This window comes from Gymnoscopelus microlampas (assembly GCF_963454915.1).
Source record: "Gymnoscopelus microlampas genome assembly, chromosome: 23".
NCBI classification, from domain to species: domain Eukaryota; kingdom Metazoa; phylum Chordata; class Actinopteri; order Myctophiformes; family Myctophidae; genus Gymnoscopelus; species Gymnoscopelus microlampas.
Genome location: NC_139960.1, coordinates 36,840,242 through 36,861,892, shown reverse-complemented (window position 1 = coordinate 36,861,892; position 21,651 = coordinate 36,840,242).

Below are 21,651 nucleotides of genomic sequence, written 5' to 3'. Positions count from 1 at the left end.
TTCAGTGTACAATGTAAGTCAATGTGGAGAATATTTTTAATTATCAAGTTCTAATCACTGGAGCAATTATTTTAGGTAACTACACATCTTTCCCTTTAACCCATTTAGACCGGCTACCGCTATATGTAACTATACCTTTCAATCCGGGAACCCTTTTTGGGGTAGTTGTTGCTATGTACAGTAGGCTATATAGCAACATCATTTTATCTTTTTATGTATGAATAAATATTTGAAGTTTTTCAGAAAACTTAAGTCAGGATTTAGAAGGCGTTTTTAGAATCGGCCTCAGGTCTAAATGGGTTAAAGTACCAAAAGTAGAAAGTATATTATGCAGAATGTCTCATTTCAAAACTTTTCAAATGTATAAAACTAGAAATTAGCGACAAGTGCCACTGCTGATGTGACAGATATGGCCATATATAGAGATCTGTGTGTCTGTCAGTCCTTGTCCCTTGGGCTATTTACATTCATGCACATTAAGCTTAATTTAAAGGGTGTCGCTTGCCCCCCAGAAGCTTGTAGGTCTGTTCGTTTTGGTGAGCAACACCGTTGTATGACGAAGTACAAAAGGTAGCACACACATCCCTGCACGTACACACTGATGTCTCCCTCTATTGTATTCTATTCTATTGGGCTTTTTCTCTCCCCCTCTCGCTTTCTCTACCCCCCCCCCCCCCCCCCCCCTCTCTCTCTCTCTCTCTCTGTATATGTGTGTGAGGTTGGGGGTATTCAGATGGCCATACGTCTTAATGAGCTTCGCTTTGGCCTGGATGGCTTTCACTCCTCCACTGAAGGCCGGACAATGGTCGGATGCCATCTTTGGTTTTAACAGTTTGAACCTGGAGACAAACAGATGGGATAATGTGAGACAGAGAGAAATACTAACAGAAAGACAGACAGCATGGTGTGAGACATAGAGGGATAGACGGACAAAGACAGTAATTTAAAGTCATACAGTCGGTGAGACAAACACAACACAGTGAGTATAGTGACCAGTGTAACTGGATAGTAGTCTCGCGTGGCCAGCCCTCCTTTCTCAATCCACACCAAATCTCTTTGGCGAAAATATCCCATGTACAAGGCAAGCCCACAACGTGTCGCAACGTTACAGCCTTGTAGATCAAGTATTTTCGGCGAATGTTCCCCCCCAGAATAAAGACGGCAGGGCTCAAGTGGTTACATAACCCATTTTAAATAATTGTTAACTGACCATTTATGTCTGCACTGCAACCAGGAACGTGTCTGGACCTTTTCAGAGATCCTCTTCCAGGGCAGGTTTTCACACAACTGCTTACTGGTCAGCCAGGGACCAGAACCAGAACCCGTCTGTTGTGGATCCACCAGAGTCTCCAAGTGAGCCAGCACGGCCTGCTTCAGCCTCCCCTCCTCATCACTCTTCCAGACACCATGCTGAGTCGCTGGAAGATGGACAGATTGGAGAGATACAGACAAATGGAAAGGGACAGACAGCCATACAAGAGTAATAAGGGATAGATCTTTTTTGTTTTTATTACAGCCATGCAGATGAATTACCAATAGATCATTATCTATTACATACAGTAGGTGTGTATAGGTATAGGTGTGTGTGTGTGTGTGTGTGTGTGTGTGTGTGTGTGTGTGTGTGTGTGTGTGTGGGGGGGGGGGGGGGGGGGGGTGTGAGAGAGAGAGAGAGAGAGGTGAATATTGGGTATACAGTAGGTACTGTAGGTATGTATGTGTGTGTTTATTGATTACAGGATAAAGGATAACTCCTTTAACAGGTCCGTTCATGAAAGTCCTTGCAGTCTTTTTTCCAATGAGGGCCTGTGAGCAATTAGGGGTTAAGAGTGAACGATTATGTCACTAATCTGCTCCACTATACCGATGGGGCACCATCTAAAAGGGAAATAAACAGGCTTTCCGACCATAGATATAGAAACCTAGATACCTCATTGGCCTCTGCACTTCATTGGAGCGACCGGTATCGCAATACAAGGCTCTTCTGCAGGGCTACTTGACTACTGGCCAATCACAGCGTGTTGACTACTGGCCAATCACAGCACGTCTAACTGACTAGTTGCCTCTGACTGGCCTACCGAACGTCCCCTTCTGTGTCGCACGCGGAAGTTTCCAGCTTGCCCATGCAGCGGAAGCACGGCCGAGATACGCACGCCTCAGAGCCGAAGGAGGCGTCTACCTTTATATGTCTATGTTTCCGACGGTATAAAATGTATTGCCACAGTGACATATGCTGTTTGTGTTTTTTCGTAAATGAATCCTCTGCTGCGCAGCCAGGCTGAAGGCACCATATACTGGCAAAAATGCACGTCTTTCCCACCTCTCCAGCTGGCCACAGAACATTTATATATATTCTGATCGCGTGTCAGACCGTTGGTAAACACAAAAGGGATAATTGTTCGTCGTCTAGAGAAAAGAAAATAGTTGCTGGAAGTTGTTGGTGCTACGAAGTTGTCACATTTTAGAGTTGTCGGCAGTCGAAATGGCAATACGCCGGTCTGGTTATAAAGTTGTGTATTACAGTGAAAAAATTTGATAGGTGACCATAGATTGTATATGGTATGTGTGTGTTGTGTCATTACCGTTGTTATAGAAATGGGCCATTAAAGTCACAGCACTCCGATCCATACTCTTCGCTATCTCTGCCCATTTGTTACCATGGCGAGTATGTAGCCTCTGCAGCATGTGCTTTTCGTCATCGCCAAACCTTTCATGACAATGGAAACAGAGCGATAGAAAATAGAATATCATTCCATTAGTGCCATATAGAGAGCTGAGAGAGAGACAGTGTATGTGAGACAGACAATAGGACAGGTGAGACAGACAATAGGACAGATGAGAGAGAGAGTGTAGAAGAAAAAGACATTGGCCTCGATTCATTATGCTGGTCGTAAATATGGGGTAAATAAAGTTCGTAAAGGAGGTCGTATTTTTGGTACTCACAAACGTGCAATTCTCAAAGGGGTTCGTATATCCCTGAGACGTGCATATGACCAGGTGTAGGACATGATTACTCTGGAAGGCTGCATCCAACAGCATCCAACTTCAACGTCACCGTGCTGAACCGTGCTAAACAGTGTTGCCATGTCCGCTTATTATAAGCGAATTTGGGCTTATTTTTCTCTAAAGTTGCTTGTAAATATTGGTAGCTGTAGGGTGCGGTTTTTTGGGCTTGTTTCTAAAGTGTAGTTGGTTATTTGGGCTTGCTTCACAATTGTTCAATTGTTTTAACCGGTGGTTCTCAAATATTTTTATGTCATGGACCCCCAAGTTAATATGTAGGCTAATTTATCCCTATAAGCCCCATCTGAAAATGTTTTGTGCCAGCTGGAGGCAGATGTTGTTAGAATGTTTAAAAAAAACTTCCAAATATTCCACATTTTATTACAAGATTTTTTTTTAAAATAGCAGATCTACAAGCTCACAACGGTTTAATTAAAGTGCTTATAATGGCCTAAGTGCCAGTTGCTTCTTTTGGGCTTGTTTTCCTAGACCTGGTTGCTTATTTCTCTCACAACATCTGGCAACGCTGATGCAAGTTTGAAGTTCAACTCCGCCTCGTCTAAAGATAACAGATGCGGCGGCGCATCGCCTTGATAACTTACTGTTCTATCTGGAAGCGGGTCCCGTAATAAATGCTCTCATGTGTAATGAGAATAAAGAAGTTTACAAGGTTTAACCCCATTACCAAATAAAAGGCTAATAAAACGTGGAAAGGATATTATAAGCATTTTCTAATGAACATTGTGCACCTTAAATATGATGTTGAAAATAAATCCAGGGCATACAAGTGGAACGCTTCTATCCGATTATGGACCAGAGCTTATTGATTAAATTAGTTCATTTTGGATATCACTGTCCTACGTCGGAATGGGGAATGGTTCTGGACACAGCTTTCATCCACTTTATTTTTCCTCATCAGATGGTAATATTTATTAGGCTGTTGTGTGTGGCGTTCATGTGATCAATATACAGTAGCCTGCAGTAGGCTTTACAAATTAATACCGCGACACGGACACTGATGCAGTCAGTCCCTCCGCAGTTTCATTAAGGCATCATAGCCTATTTTCATTATTACGTGACACTTTGGCTGAGATGGCCCGCTGGCAAACACACACCTAATAATTCAGCTGCGACTCATATAGCCTAGAAAATAAATAAAAAGCGGTGGAATCTACATCATGTACTCTATATTATGCATAGGCAACAAGCAATATATCGTTTGACATTTATTTTTAATGTTTTATATATATGTGTTGACAAATGTTGGGCACATATATATTTTATTTGAGGTTTGCCACTGTTGTAATTGATTTTGACATGAAGAATAAAGCATTCTAAAGACATACGCACATTTCAGCCCTGGTACGCCAGCCTCGGGGCTGACCTGAGAACGTGCGCACCTGACGCACAAAACACAGACCAAAAAATCTTTATGCATCAGGTGGAAATCTACGACTTGTCCTAAATGCCGGTACGTACAAAATATGGTCGCAAATCCCTTTATGAATCAGGGCCAATGAGTGTATATTGTTGGTGTTGGGCAGAAAACTGTGAGCTTGTAGATTGTCTCTTTTCACTATTTAATTAAGGGGCCAAGGCCGTAGGGCCTTTGGACCCTTATTGCATTATACACTTTCACTATTATTACGGGGCCAAGCACTGGCACAGTGCAAGGCTCCGTTTTATTATTGGCATTGTTTGTCTTCTTCTTTTTCTGCCGCAGTTCTGGCTTAACCGTGCATACGCTTTTTACGAAACTCGGCCATATGGTAGTGTGCCATGAAAAATGAATCTCTTCCTGGGATTTTTGAGTAATCTGCACGTAAGTGAAAAAATGAAGCTTTTATGAGCCAATGTATATTGCAGTTTTATGACAATTATTCATCTGCCCCTAACACATAAATGCAGACTCACATTTCTTTGAAACTTTGCAATAATGTAGTGGGTCATTCCAAATATCATTGAAACCTATCTTACTCCAATTGGCCAAAGGGGGGCGCTATAGCATTTTTTTTTAAATGCAAACTTTAAACAGGCATAAGTCATGCCTCGTTTGGCCTACAACCATGCAACTTGCTTACACATGCACCTTGACTCATGAGGAACACATCTATCACTTTGACCAGTAAGCTCCGCCCTTAGATTTTCCGCCATTTTGAGCAGTTTGAAAAACACTTAAACCCAGGATTTCTGAGCAATTTGCATGAAACTGTGTCATCCGTGTGAGCTCCTTTTTCACAAGTTCAGGTCTGTTGGTCCAATGGCTTCCCGCTACAGCATCTGCCTCTGAATCTCAAGGTTGCCGGTTCAAACCTCACCTCAGGCAAGCTACATTTCAATTGGATCCCACAAAACATGACTGCATCAATCAATGCATGTGCAATTGTTAAAGATAACATGAAATGCTTATTTGAGAGTATGTTTTGACAATGTATGACATACTTCTTTGTGAAAATAGCCGATCTACAATGACAATCAGACAACTTTTCAGATAGCAACGTGTTTCTGAGCTTGGAGATCGGCTACTTTCACTTGTTTCGGTTCCGAGGAGACATACAATTTCTCTAATAGTAAATGGTTTGTGAACCCGATCTTAGTGTTAGTGAAACAGGGGCTCGGTTCATGACAGAAGGCAAGAGTTTATGATCTTCAACAGACACCATCAGGCTGGACGAAGCTATAGCTCAATTGGCAGTGTGTCAGGCTGTGACTACTAAGGTCAAGGGTTTGATTCCTGTCTATGGCCATGGGTTGAGGTGTCCATGAGTGAGGTTCTTTTGTTAGTTGCATGGGCTGCTTTGTCTCAAGTTCAATCTATTCTGTTTCTTATTGTGCTATTGTTGCATATCACTTTTTGCCTTTCATTCCTTGGCCCTGTTTATCGCTGCTTGCAGCTATATTTATTATTATTATTATTATTATTATTATTGAAAGTTAAAGTGGTTAAAGTACAAGTCTGGACTAAATAATATACAGGCAAATTTTCCTACTTATATTGATCCCCAATGACTGGCCATGGGGTCTATTTTCAGAATTACCCCTGTCGTCCAGTTTCCCCCGCAGACCCCAGCAGCCCTCACAGCATAGAGTGGACACACACATCCATGCCTTGGTTGTCCCACACGAGCCGCCGTAGTCCGCTAAACAGATGTTATGCTGTTATGTGTTTTGCCAAGTCCCGGAAAATACGCACTGTGATTGGCCAGTACAGTCACTTTGATTGGCAGTTGTGCCGAACGCTCACCCCAAAACAAGATTTACGAGACTGTAGCCGCTCATGTGGGACAACCTAGGCATGGATGTGTGTGTAATGACAACTAATAACAGATTCATGAAACATTTTAATCCCTTTTGACCACAACAAATTGCTTAAGTAGCAATATGCTTAAGGTCTCCACTCTATGCTATGAGGGCTGCTGGGGTCTGCTGGGGAAACTGGACGACAGGGGCAATTCTGCAAATAGATTCCATGGCCGGTCATTTGGGATCAATATAAGTAGGAAAATGAGCCTATATGTTATTTAGTCCGGACTAGTCCTTTAAGTGTGTCTGTAACCAATGAAAAGTATTAGCACGAGCTTGTGACTAAATAATAACTACATTGGATCCATTGGAACACAGGTCCTTTTTTCTTTCTCCATTATCTGAAAAGTAACGCTTTTGGAAGGTTTCTACCCGGACAGCGACGACACATTTGTTATACAGTGACTTAAAATCAAAACGAGTCACTGAGCTACAGTTAGTTGTCAGATGGGAGTGTTGTCATGGAGATGACCTCTGACCTGCCCAAGCGGTTGAGTTTCATCTCAGTCATCGTCTTGGCAATGTAGTAAACCTTACAACATGACCTGTGAAGACCCTCCCCTAGAGGAGAGAGAGAGACAAACAACATGGAATAAAGCAAAAATAAAATCTCATCACTGAAAGATTATTGATGATGTTTAGGTATTATCAGCAGATCACTTGGCAGCACATCACATCTACCCGTAAACAACTGCACTGTCTTCCTGTTCAATTCCGCATCATTACAAACTCCTCCTTCTTACCTACAAATGTCAAAATGCCCTCGCTCCACAGTACCTCTCAAGCCTACTCCATAAACCGACTCTGTCACGGACCCTGCGGTCCACAGACTTGGACCTCCTCTCTGTCCCCAACGCAAACAAGCGAACCTTCAGTGTGGCAGCCCCCACCCTGTGGAACTCTATCCCAATAGGGATTCGCCATGCTCCAACACTGGACTCTTTTAAAGCTGCCTTGAAAAGACACCTATTCTCTCAGGCTTATGGCATATAGTTGTTTGTTCATTTGTCTGTTAGTTGTTCATTGTTTTGATGTAAAGCGTCCTTGGGCTTATGAAAGGCGCTATATAAATTCAAGCTATTATTATCATTCTAAACTGTTCCACGGTTGACTGTTCCACGTACAGCCAACCAGTTGAAGAAATCACAGATTCTAGTCTTTTAACCTTTTGCTTTTATGAAATTTCTGAGACCATTCGTGTTCATGGAAGATGCTTCTAAACATGTACAGTATTCTATTGCTAGTTTGATCCCTTCAAATACCCTTTAATCTTAAATTAGCTAATAACCTAATCTTGAAATAGCTAATAACCAAAAATAGCTGCCTAATCTTGAAATAGCTAATAACCAAAAATAGCTGATCTATAAGCTCACAACATGTGTTGTGAGCTTATAGATCTGCTATTTTCATAGAAGACATGCTGGCTTCTATGGAATCAAAATGACTGAAATCAGACTGAGAACTTTAATCCATGCAAACAACAGTAAGTATAAAAACACTGTCAATCAAGATTTATTTGGAACCACTTTGAGCTTATTTTGGGCATGTCATTATAGGTACAACTTCTCCAAAATGACAAAAACAAATTGTGTAAAGATCTGACAGGCAAACAAGAAAAAAAAAAACAACGTTTCGACATTGGCTCAAAACGGCACTTGTTTCTGGATGCCTTAAAGGAGTAGTTTGCCGCAAAAAAAATCTTGTTCTCTATTGATTGCACACCCCATGAAGTTATTGAAATGATTATGTTTTTGTCGCATTCCTAAGCCAATAATTTGATAAATGACAGAATCTCCGGTAAGAGACTCAAAGGAACTCTATTTATTTCCTTCAGTAATGACTATTACTGTATTACCTGTGAGTATGTAAAAAAATAAAAATAATAATAAACAATACATATAAAAAAAAAGAGAGACTATTGAACGATGAACCAGTCATCAAATTATTAGCTTAGGAATGGCTCAAAAACTAAATAATCTCCATGAATTCAAGGCTTCATGGGGTGTGTAATTGATAGAAAATAAGTAATTTTTTGGGTGAACTACTCCTTTAAAGGTTCTATGAAATTCATTTTCTTTTTTTTTAATGATTTTTTGGGGGGGTTATGACCTCAATTACACCCAAAAAAACTGAACTTTGAACACTCAGTGGATTTTCTGTGGTCTGTTTTTTTTAAATATATAATTGGGCTTAAAAGTAATCTGGGATTGGCCCCTTGACTTTGATGTCATAGTCACTTAATCCCACCCCCTCTCCTCTCCTCCCCGCACCTCCCCTATCCTTTACTTTGGGAGGGCGGAGCAGAGGCGATGATTGACATGCAAAATCCCTCAACAGCAACACCCGCAGGCAAAGATTACTTTTAACACATTGGCTCCCGTCCGCTCTCGTCCACTCCCATCTCCTTGCAAAAAAACTCAATATTTCCTTAAAGGGGCTATACCATGAATTTCATTTTTTTATAGGTTTTTAGTATTTTTTGGGCTCCCCAGTGTCTCTTGTACCCCAAAAAATATTTTTTTTTAACATTCAGTCATTCATTCTCATTTCAGAGATTTTCAGAATGGGCGTGTCTGAACAGGCCATTTCAGAATGGCAAGGCAAGTGACATCACTTGCCTTGACTTTGCATTGATGATGGCCAGACAGAATTGCTCAGTAGCCCCCCCCCCCCCCCCCCTGCCCAAAAGGACGTTTTGGTATTGCAGCTGAAAAAGCTTGGAATGACAGACAGTCAGATTGTGAGAAAAAATATCTGGATGTTTTTTAGGCTTACAACCTGTTTAAAACGTATTAGGGGACAATATTTATATATAATATATATTTTTTAAATTCATGGTGTAGCCCCTTTAACTTTTTACAGTGGGGAAAACGACTCATTTTCGATCCGAGATCACTCCGCCATGGTGACTCGTGTGAGAGATGTCATTGTTCCAGGCGTTAGTCAGGACCATCCACCATCGTACACGCATATATTGTTTACAATCGGGTGCTCGTCGTGGAGTCTGCAGCTGTAAACAGCGTAGCGTTACAAACGGTGAGATCACTGGCACTCAACGTCACTTTTTTAATAAAACTCTGGCACCGAATGTGTTAACATTGCAGTTGAAAAGGCTTTAGAAATGTGAGAGAAAAACACCTGCAATGGCTCACTGGAGTAGAGTTTTCAGCTAAAACATTTTATACACGTTTGAAGGACCATGACAAAGACCTTTAATGTGTTGTAAAACTGAATGTCATGAAACCTTTAATGAAAAGTCACTTCAAAGGAGCTACAGTGTGCGGTCTATCTGGTTTGCATTTGATCTCTGTTCGTTTTGGGATCAGCATCTGCCTTCAAATGTTTTTTTGATGTACGCAACTTTTTGATCCTGTCTGAAAATAGCAGATCTACAAGCTCATATCTCGGAGCTTGTAGATACGCTATTTTCACATCTGTCTATACAGTATGTATATTGGGGCTTAAGTGGTTAAAACATTTTCAAGTGGTAAAGATTGGTATAAAGACAGTGATACTTCCTGTGTAAGCATCTTACCCATCTTCTCAATGAGTCTGTGCTGGACTCTGAGCTTCTTTATCTCTTTAGATTCGGTATGATGAGGGAAGAACAGCTGCTCAGCTGAGTTGATGCCAGTGAGAGCCAGGAAATGATTGATATTTGTCATAATTTGCTGCTTCTCCTTAGCTGTGCACCTTCCCTTACGCAACAAGATCCCTGGAGGACGTGGGCGTGGTGGGGATGGATTGGGGGAAAAAAGAAGAGCCATTTAAACATTTGGTTTATCATTCCAGAGTGACAGATCAACAGTACATTTGGACTCATGTTACTTTATTGTTATGCCCTAAGAGTAAAATATATTTTTGTTTGGCTCCTCTGACATTGTGGGGAAATTTGAACCTGGGATCTACTGATAACTGACTGTCCCATTCCAGCCTTCTGGACATTAGAACTTTGGTTCCAATTTGGTCCAATAGACATTTTTCACATGCTAGACCGGCGCACAAAGGGTGGCGGCCTACTCCCACACAAGTGGGGAACGATGCAAGTTTTCTCACTCAATAGTAAACAAACCAGTATAAGTGTATATAGGGTATCTGCACATTTCTAAAGTGACAATTTAAAGACTTTTAACACCTTTTTAATATCTCTAAGATGAAAGAAGAAGAAAAATTACTGTGTCAAAAGTAATCTACAAACTATAATACAAATGGTCAAACATTGGCCAAATATTACCTAAGAAAGGATTGGCTATTTTCACAATTTCTATCTGTGGAACAGAGTCAAACAAAATGTAATGCCTCAAATCCAAGTCCTTGCCAGGGAAGGGGGGTCCCCAGTTCAAATGTGATTATTTTGGGCAGTCACATCCTGAAAAGACTGAGTCAGCAAAAGAAGTCGGAAAGACAAAATGCTAATTTAGTCAGTAGTAGCTTAGCATAGTAGCGTAGCTTTTCATCTGTCAGTGGTCTGTAAATCAGTAGTTTGTGTCCCCAGTTTACTTTGTCTGTCAGTAGTCTCTGTCTTTGCTTTAGTTTGTTGTCTGTCAGTCAGTAATCTGTGTATGTCAGTAGTTTGTACCCGTCAGTAATCAACCAGTAGTCTGTGTCAGTAGTGAGTGTCAGTACCTTGTTTCTTGAACTCCCTGAAGCGGTGCAGGTCATACATAAGCATTGAAGTGATCATTCTACGAGATCTGGTGTTAGGATAGAATTCCAAGATTTCCCTCACCTCCGGGGAGTCTAATCTAAACAGTATCAACAAATCAAAAGGTACAAAATATAAGTGCACAATGTGAGAAACAAATGCAAGTATAAAACTAAAAATAGGAAACTAAGGAACATTGGGTCAGACAAAGTGTGAGCAGTGGGAACAGTATTATGAGTGCATATCGTCTCTGTCGGGTGTAAACCTTGAGCAAGAAGACACTGAACCCCTAACTGCCTGGTTTCCTCTGCCGTTGGTGTGTGTGTGTGTGTGTGTGTGTGTGTGTGTGTGTGTGTGTGTGTGTGTGTGTGTGTGTGTGTGTGTGTGTGTGTGTGTGTGTGTGTGTGTGTGCATTTATCATTTTAACATTGCATAGGCCAGTTAGAAATATAGCAACACAATTGCACACTGAATGTACTACTGCAGGTATTGTTTGAATTAGATTAGGCAGGCCACAGCTGAATGGGTACAGAAGAATGGGAAGCTGGATCAATTCCCGGTCCCGGCAAATTGTCAAGGCGTCCATGAGCAAGACACATAAGGTCAACAGATGCTCCTTCCAACGTTTTGGACGGGCTTCAACTCTGACCTTGCCCTACCGCTGACCTTTGAAAGCTTCATTGTATCAGGTGCGTCTATCATGTCAGGCCCAGAACAGGGATGCTAGGGTGTATGTGGTTAAAAATATGAATTAACAAATGAATAGGAATAGGAATTATGAAACACATCTTCTCTTCTGGGGGTCCCTGGCACAAAACATTTTCAGACGGGGGTTCGCGGCCAAATACATATAAATTTGGGGGTCCTTGACTTGAAAAAGTTTGAGAACCACTGGTCTACTCACAGGTCTTCTAGCTGGCTTGTGTGGTCTACCTTCTGACGTCCTCTATTCACCACAGTCTCCTCTCCTCCCTCCCTCTGTCCATCTGATGTCACCCTCTTCTTTTTCTTCTTCTTCGCCACTGAAATAGAGATAGACTGTTAGGATCAGAACAACGAGGAGACAGACTGTGTCACAGCGTAAGATTCATTTCATTTGAATTAATGCTTGATCATATTTAAATCAAAATTGCAATATTACATATCGTCAGAATCGGCTTTGTTTGTGATTGTTTATGTGCTACAAGAGTGACTTTGAGACCTATTTCACTGTGAAATATAAGTTAATGGAGAGAATATTTTGGATTATCAATTTGTAATGAACGGAGCAACTACTGAAGATGTCTCATCTATAATTAGAGATACATCATGGCATGGTAACAACACAACCCAAACTTCTACCGAAGTGACATTTTGCTTAAAAAAAACAAAATTTCTACATAAATAAATAAATGGAAAGAGTCTTAATGGTGATGTAAATCACATATTATTGTCTCCGCCAGGCCGAAAGGCATGGCGAGAGTATGTTGTACCCTCCGTCCGTCCGTGTGTGTGTTAGCAGCTAATCTCCGGCACCGTTGGCCCGGTCGCTGCGAAACTGTGCAAACACAATCCCTGGATGCCAATTCAGAACCTCTGCCTCAAATTTTTCACATGGGCATGTGATAGCGCCACCTGGAGGCCTATTTGTGCAAAACCCATTTTTCAATATTACTCCTACAGATTTTATCCAAACCGATGTAAATCGGTACACAGTATCTCTATAGTCATGTGATCAACACGGATCTGTCCGATTTCCCATATGCCATCCTCATTGGCTAAGGTTGGCTTCCAAAATTTGCAGGATTGGTCCGTTTTGAACAAAATGCCTCAAATCATGAACGCAGCTTGCGATTTCCGTGAAATTTCACAAACACATTCCCACTAGGCCAAGGAAGAAATGCCACCCTTTTTCACATTGGCCTGTTATAGCGCCACCAGCAGGTCTAATTTAGCAAAACACATTTTTGGAACAAAATGCCTCAAATCATGAATGCAGTGTCCGATTGCCCTGAACGACCTAAGAATAAATGGCACCCTTTTCACATTGGCCTATTATAGCGCCACCAGGAGGCCACAATAACGTACCTGACCTGGCGGAGACCTGTGCTCCGAGGAGCACTTTTTCTAGTTATTATTGATTCCTCCCTACACATTTTTCTGTGTGTTGTCACTGCTGTTGTATCCTACTGGTTCACCTGCCAATGAGGAGCCCCCACCGGGAGGACGTAGCGGGCCTTCGTCCTACTCCTCCCGCCCAACACTCCCCGCTGACTGGTGCCGACTGGTGAGTACATATAGTGACAAATATCACCCTCCCCGCCCGGCTTCCCTCCCCCGCTCACGGGCCAATTGTGTTTGTATACACCATTGGTTCTAAAAGTGGGGTCTGGGGTAGAGGGTAGCACGGGTCCACCCGGAACCGAAGACCCGAGCCCCGTACGAGAACCGAGCCGGTTTGAGGCCAAAATATTGACATGTCCCTCAGGCACGGGTCGGGTCGGTTCCAATTGCCAAGGTCGCGGTCGGATCCATTTGAAATGGATGGACCCGCGTGGACCCGTGAGGACCTACTTTGTATTATTATGATCATATTAATCTCTTTAACCTTCGGTTTTAAAATGAGACCAATGCGTTGTAATTACGCTCCCAAATCCATATCGCCTGTTCTCTCATACTTTAATGTTAACAGCCGATTGAAACGCAGCCAATCTCACGCGCACCGCACTGCAGTCGCCCCAAAACACAGTCGCCCCGTAATCTCAGTAAACTATGCCTAAACCTAATGTGTAAACCTAATGTGTAAATCTAAATGTATTAGACCCGTCAGACCAGGTCTAATACATGTGAATTATCCTCAGTTCGTTTCGGAACGGGTCCTGTTTGCCTTGGTCCCGTTTCAGGCCGGGTCCACCTAGCACGGGTCCGTTTCGGACCGGGTCCAGTAATTTAGAATATTTTCTCGGTTCCGTTCGGACCGGTCCAATTATCCACGGGTCCGTTTCGGTTCGGATCCCATTTTGTGCTACCCTCTAGTCTGGGGACCCCCAGGGGTCCTTGGAGGGGGGTACCAGGGGGTCCCCAGCAAAAGTTAATATAGCGTCACAATCATTTTAACCACTTTAATCATATTTTGTACTATAGGCAGATATACAATACAAGAACGTGTGCAAATCTTTGAATACATATACATTTTTACAATACAAATTTTTAAAGCAAAATGTTTTAACTCAAATCTTTGCTTCTGGGGGTCCCTGGAACAAAGTTTTTGAGATGGGGTCTGCGGCCAAATACATATAATTTTGGGGGTCCTTGACCTGAAAAAGTTTGAGAACCGCTGGTATACACGCTCGATGAAGCCGGATCACCACGTCGGATTCAAACCCCCAGACTCTGCGGTGGTGGAGCAGCTACTTTACACTGCGCCACCAGAACGTCCGTAAATCACATCATTATTATAACAAGAGGATCACTACAGACTCAATTCATTCTGTGCTGCCTTGCTCAATGACACAAGGACAGGACATCACCTTGTGTTGTTACGGTCTTCTTGTCCTTCTCTCCATCTCCATTAAGCTCCACCACTCCTCCTCCACTCTCTGGCAGTTCTTCTCCTCCTCCTCTCCTCCTCCCTTCTCCCTTATTTTTCTTCTTCTTCTCCCCACCTTTGTTGTTCCCCACGTCCTCCTCTACTGCCTCTACCGTTTCCACCACTACTTTTTTCTTTTTCTTATTTTTCTCCCCACCGGCGCCTTTGTTCGTTTCCTCTTCCCGGTTTTTCTCTTTCTTTTTCTTCTTCTTCTTCTTCTCCTCCCCTTCTTTCACTATATCCTCCACTACCCCCTCTCTCATTTCCTCTCCTAGTTTCTTCTTTTTCTTCTTCTTCTCGCCGCCTTCTTTCACCAACTTCTCCTCTACCACCTCTATTGTTTCCTTTTCCATGTTTTTCTCTTTCTTTTTCTTCTTCTTCTTCTCCTCCCCTTCTTTCACTACATCCTGCTCTACCCCCTCTCTCATTTCCTCTCCCCCTTTCCTCCTCTTCTTCTCTCTCTCCATCACTTCAGATCTGTTGTATTCCCTTCTTTTCCTCTTCGTCTCTTCTTTGTCTGCGTCCATCTGCACGTGCTGGGAGACCTCTTGTCCCTCCTCTCTCTTCTTCTTTTTATTTTTCTTCTTCTCCTGCTCTTCTTTGTCCTCCTCAGGAATGTCCATGTCAATAGGAGGTCCAGCCTTGTCCAAACTCCTCTTCATTTTCCTCTGAGAATGAGTTTTGATGTCAACAGAAGTCATTATACACACACCTGAGCAGTCAAAAAACAGTCAACTACGTTACTATGGAAACCACCTGTACACTTCTCCAGTGTCAACAACACACCTTTTACAAAGATGATTGAGAGAAGGTAAGATATCGTTGCTGTCGGCCAGAAACCTCTCATCTCCAGGTTTTAACATTTTGTGTTTTTTTCGTAAATGAATGCCCTACTTGATCACACTACAGCGTCACACAAAAGCATCAAAAGTAGCAGATCTACAAGCTCGAAACGGGGCACAAAGTAACTGTTTTGGACATATGAGGTTTCCACCCGACAGAGATGATAATAAGACATTAAGCACTGGGTGTAACTTTAAAATAGTAAAAAATAGTAATGATCAATAATAATAATAACAATATAATACTACTACTACTACTACATGTAATAATAATTGTAATAATAATAATAATAATAATAATAATAATAATAATAATATAATAATAATATAATAATAATATAATAATAATAAGCCAGTGATGTAACTAAGCTAAGCAGTGCCTTCCATTAACAATCTGCTTTTGCAATGAATCATAAGAACAAACACGCACGCATGCACACGCACGCGCACGCACACACGCATGCATGCATATGTGCGTGCACGCACACACACACACACACACACACACACACACACACACACACACACACACACACACACACACACACACACACACACACACAGAGAGATTTATTTCATAGATGCTAGTAGTTAGTTGCATGTAGACTATGCTGGTTACTTGATCATATATTATACAGTATGTGATATTTAGATGTGTACAGCCAGGTGCTAAGAATGTAGATTGCATGTTGTTTAGACCAGTGGTTCTCAACCTTTTCAGGCCGTGACCCCCCAAAATAATCATATTTGAACTGGGGACCCCCCAAAATAATATTTTTTTAACTGGGGACCCCCCAAAATAATCATATTTGAACTGGGGACCCCCAAAATAATCATATTTGAACTGGGGACAAGCACTTGGAATTGTAAGAGTTGAGGCATTATATTTTGTCTGACTCGGTTCCACTGTTAACTATTGTGAAAATAGCTGATTATAAGCTCACTAGCAAGGGGTTGTGAGCTTGTAGATCGGCTATTTTCATAATTTTTGCCTCTTTCTTATATTATTTGAAAAAAAAAATGGCCAATGTTTGACAATTTTTTATAGTATTGTTTGTTGATGACTTTTGATGCAGTATTAAAACGTTCTTAAAAGTCCTTATATTGCCACTTCACTGCCATCTGGGGACCCCCCTAAAATCATGTTGGGAGTGGGGAGCCCCCTGGGGGTCCAGACCCACACAGGTTGAGAACCACTGACTTAGAACGTATATTGTTGAACTAATGGTTCATGCAATTTACTCTAATGTTGCACTTTGAAAGTCACTCTGGATAAAAGCATCTGCTAAACAACTGAATTATAAATACCAACATTGTAAATGATACTTTATATTTAGAAAGGAACAGAGACTCACGTAAAGCACCGACGCAGCGTGGATCTATGTTTACTTCCTGTGTTCTACAAGGCAACTCATCAATAGAGTTAAAAATTAAGACAACGACTCGCTAAGAGTGTTGCCAGGTTTCGCGAGAGAAACAAGCAACCAGGTCTATGAAAACAAGCCCAAAAAGAAGCGAGCCTTTCGCCCTTTAAACGTATATACATTGGCTATTTGAAACTAGCAGATCTACAAGCTCACAACACATCCCGATGCGACGCGAGCTTGTAAAGCTGCTATTTTCAAAAGATTTGTATACATTTGAAAACTTGTGAAATGGGACCTTCTGCATAATGAGTACTTTTACTTTTGGTACTTTAAGTACATTTTGATGCCAATACTTTTGTACTTTTACTCAAGTCAATGTTGTGTTCCGGACATTTACTTGTAATAGAGTATTTCTACATTGCAATATTGATACTTTTACTTAAGTACAAAATGTGAGTATTTTATGCACTGGCCATTTCTGCTCACTGGTGCAATTATTGAAATCTAAAGTGTTATGGATATAATAGAGGATTATGTTTTGTGACTTCTTTTCAGGAACGTTTTGGTTGATTGATTGATTGATTGATTGATTGCTTCGATGGTAACAGGATAAGTGGGCACCAAGGAAGAGTGGGCACCTTGGTGTTAAATTGGCATTTCATTAAATTGGAAAATGTTTTTAAGTAAAGTAAGTGTACATTAGATTAGAACATGCTTAAACATTTGACAATGAAGGTATAATATTTCTAAAATTCCTACAAATTGTTACAAAACCTGTATATGCAGTCATTTTGGGGCATAAACCAGAGGTTGAAGGATAAAAGTAAGTCTGATAATGATGTGCCATGCATGTTCACATCATGTCTACTTTACAATACTTCAAATATATATATTTTTTTACATTTTGGACAAATATGCAATTTTACATCGAGTTGCCCAGATGTCCCTAGTGCCCACCTATCATGTATCCAATTGGATGGATGAATGCTTTAGGATGATTGAGGAGAGATTTATTCTGCTCATGTTAGCGTCACCAGGTGACGTGTTGTGAGCTTGTAGATCTGCTATTTTCAAGAGATGTGTTATACATGATGAACCATACTGCTTAATGAGTAGGCCTACTTTTACTTTTGGTACTTTAAGTATATTTTGATGCCAATACTTGAACACCAGACTTTAACTTGTAACAGAGTATTTCTACATTGTGGTATTGATACTTTTACTGAAGTAAAACATGTCAGTACTTCTTCCACCACTACTAAACTAAACCAAACTAGTCTAGAGGGAGGTCTTCTATCAGTATAATTGATGTATGACAGCTTTTTATCCACTAGATGGCAGTGTGAAACTGTGTTGAGCACTGCGTTAAACAGTTAGACCACATTAAACTGGGTTAAATAGACCGTGTGTTAAACAACGTTAAACAGAGTTAGGGCCCTATTTTGTTATTCAAGACCAGAGGCGTGGCCAATGCTGTTAGTCAGGGACTAACCTCGCATCACCAGTCTTTAGTCAGGGACCCAGTCACCCAAAATTAGAGAGGACCTGTATGTCATGCTATACTTTTTGTTTTTGTTTTTTCTATTAATTTGGTCATCAAGGTCCACTGTTTGTCTTGTAGACTTTTGTGACGAAGTTTAAATAGGGCTGAAGTTGTTAATGTGTGCTTTGTAATAATAATCAAAATCTACAAAGTAACTAGTAACTAAAGTTTTCAAATAATTATAGTGGAGTAAAAGTATAATATTTGCCTCTGAGATGTAGTGGAGTAGAAGTAAAAGTACAGAAAATAGGAAATGCCCCAGTAAAGTAAAAAATACCTCACATTTTTACTTAAGTACAGTACTTGAGTAAATGTACTTCAGTACTTGGTTACTTTACACCACTGTTAATAACTGTACTAGAAGTCCTGCTACACAGCCAGCTATGCTCCCATGTCAAGCACAGTTGTTGATTATGCTGCCACCAACCAGCAGAGGAAGTGAGGTGATTCATCAAAACTGGCTTACACTTCTCTGCTCATAGAATATACTGAGGTGTGTTATGAACATAGAAGAAGGTGTGTGAACTATAACCTCTCCTGCTCCATCCGTCCAATGTAACACCATAGAACCTTCACTTTAGTGCAAGCAAGTGAAGCAACGGACAGTACATATTCACATAATTGACGGGCAAATAAATAAGTAACACGCACGCGTGCACGCACACGTGCACGCACGCACTCCCACAATTTTGTAACCCTTTTTCACCCGGTGCCAATTATCTAAGTGATCCTCGGCGTTACACTCCCCGCGCCCGCCTAGGGAGCCCAGAGCCTGACAGGGGGGAGTTTCCCCAGTAGGACGCAGTGCGTGGAAGGAAGCATAGCATCCATAGCATCCCTGGAATCCATGGACCATGGATGCAGAGGTCTCCTCAAACTCCCTGTGGAGGACAAATGGAGAGGAAAGACAGAAGGCAAGGGAAAGGGACAAGCTAGAGGGGATGGAGAGACACAAGACAGGACAAAATAGAGACGTATGAGTAAAACAAAAGGAAGAAGACAGAGACAAGGAGAGGGAATAAAATGGTACAATTATATAGCAACTTTATCTAAAGCATTTTAAAATGTGCATTACATTCACCCATTCACACACACACACACACACACACACACACACACACACACACACACACACACACACACACACACACACACACACACACACACACACACACACACACACACACACACACACACACTCAGGAGCAGTTAGGGGTTCAGTGTCTTGCTCAAGGATACCTTGACACTAACACAGGAGGAGCCAGGGATGGAACAGGGAACCTTCCATTTTGCAAGTGGCTGCTGTACCTCCTGAACCACTGCTGTCCCTCTAACGGATATAATATATAATATAATAATATAGGACAGGACAATAAGACATTAACAGTGTTAGAGAAAAAGAGAGAGAGAAATGATGAGAGAAGAGGTATAATTGAACACTTTCTGTTCCACCAACATGATGAAGTACTATTTGGGGCTCAATGCGACATGTGTGTTGTGGAAACAATAGTGTTACTTTATTTGCAATATGTGTAACTCATTAAGGCCTTGTACACCAGTGTGACAATAGGTGATCTCTGGTTGTCTTTCTCACCATCAGAACAAACTCAGACAACACACAGTTCTGAAATGATTCTACAAACTCTCTATTTAGCTGTGCTGCACACATGACCTAGCTATTACAGTAGCTGTTGCAGCATGACTATGCAGTTATAGGACTGTGTTTTGTCTGTTGTTCAACCATTGCACTGGATACTTCTCTCAAAGCTGATTGCATAAAAAACTAAAGACAGCTGAGTTTATTTCCACCTGTAACAGTAACATACTTCTCTTTCTTCTGGAGCAGGATGGTGGAGGTTGGTCTGGATCTTCTCCACATCAAGGTGTACAGGCTTAGGTGGGGGTCGGGATGCCGTGATTTGAGGGACAGGAGAGAGAAGGAGGTGGGAAGGGGGCTCACTGAGGACACTATTGTGACATTATGACGAGGACATGTTGTCGCAACTGGAAAGTAAGTCCATCTACAGGTTTACTTCATTGTTAGTTTGTTGTAGGACAAATATCACTATCATCTGGGTTAAGTCAGTAGTGACATAGTTTGTCATCAAAAATCATATTCATGACAAAATAGGACAATTTCCTCATTTAAAACCCATGTGATCTCAAGGATCACATGGGATCACATCTATAAAGTGCAGTCTGTGTATTACCTGAACAAAGTGAGAAATAGGGAAGGTGACAAAGTCACAGATGGCCTTTGCTCCTGGCTGCTGGGACACTACATTCATCACCCTGAGAGAGAGAGGAACACAAGACAGTCATGTCATGGCATTTACAACACAGCTGCATGTAGTATTTGGAAGATATCAACAATGTGTCAATGAGTCGGAATCAGAAATAAATGTTGGTCATAACAATGTGTACATTTAACAAGCAAGTGTTTTTACTTTATCCCAGACTGGTTTTAAACTGTTGCAAGTCAGAATGGAAACGGAGGCTGGTTGATAACAATTGTAAATAGCAGTAGTTAACTAAATAATACTGCATCACTCATGACACTCTATAGCACATCACATTAAAACTGATCAAACTCATTGATAACTGTACTAGCAGTCCTGTTACACAGCCAACTATGCTTCTATGTCACCAGTTGTTGATTATATTGTTGGCAACAAGCAAAGGACTCATCAACAATGGCTTACACTTCTCTGCTCATAGAAATTGTTCTCAAGGTGGTATAAACATAGAAGAAGGTGTGTGAAGTTCACATAATGGACAGGCAAATAAACAAGTCGCACACGCGCCCACACATGCACGCAGGCACACACACACACACACACACACACACACACACAAACACACACACACACACACACACACACACACACACACACACACACACACACACACACACACACTAGAGGGGAAGGAGAGACACAAGACAGGACAAAATAGAGACATAAAACAAGGACAGACACAATAAAATGGTGTATTTATATAGTGCCTTTATCTAAAGCATTTTAAGATGAGCATTACATTCACTCATTCACACACAGACAGCTCCAACCTGCTCATCAGGAGCAGTTAGGGGTTCAGTGTCTTGCTCAAGGACACTTTGACACTAACACAGGAGGAGCCAGGGATGGAACAGGGAACCTTCCATTTAGCAAGTGGCTGCTGTACCTCCTGAACCACTGCTGTCCCTCTAACGCTAACAGGACCATAAGACATTAACAGTGTCAGAGGGAAGGAGAGAGAGAAGTGATGAGAGAAGAGATAGAACTAAACACTTCCTATTCCTCCAACATGATGAAGTGCTATTTGGGGCCTAATATACCCTGTGTGTTGTGGAAGAAATACTTGTATTACTTTATTTGTATTCC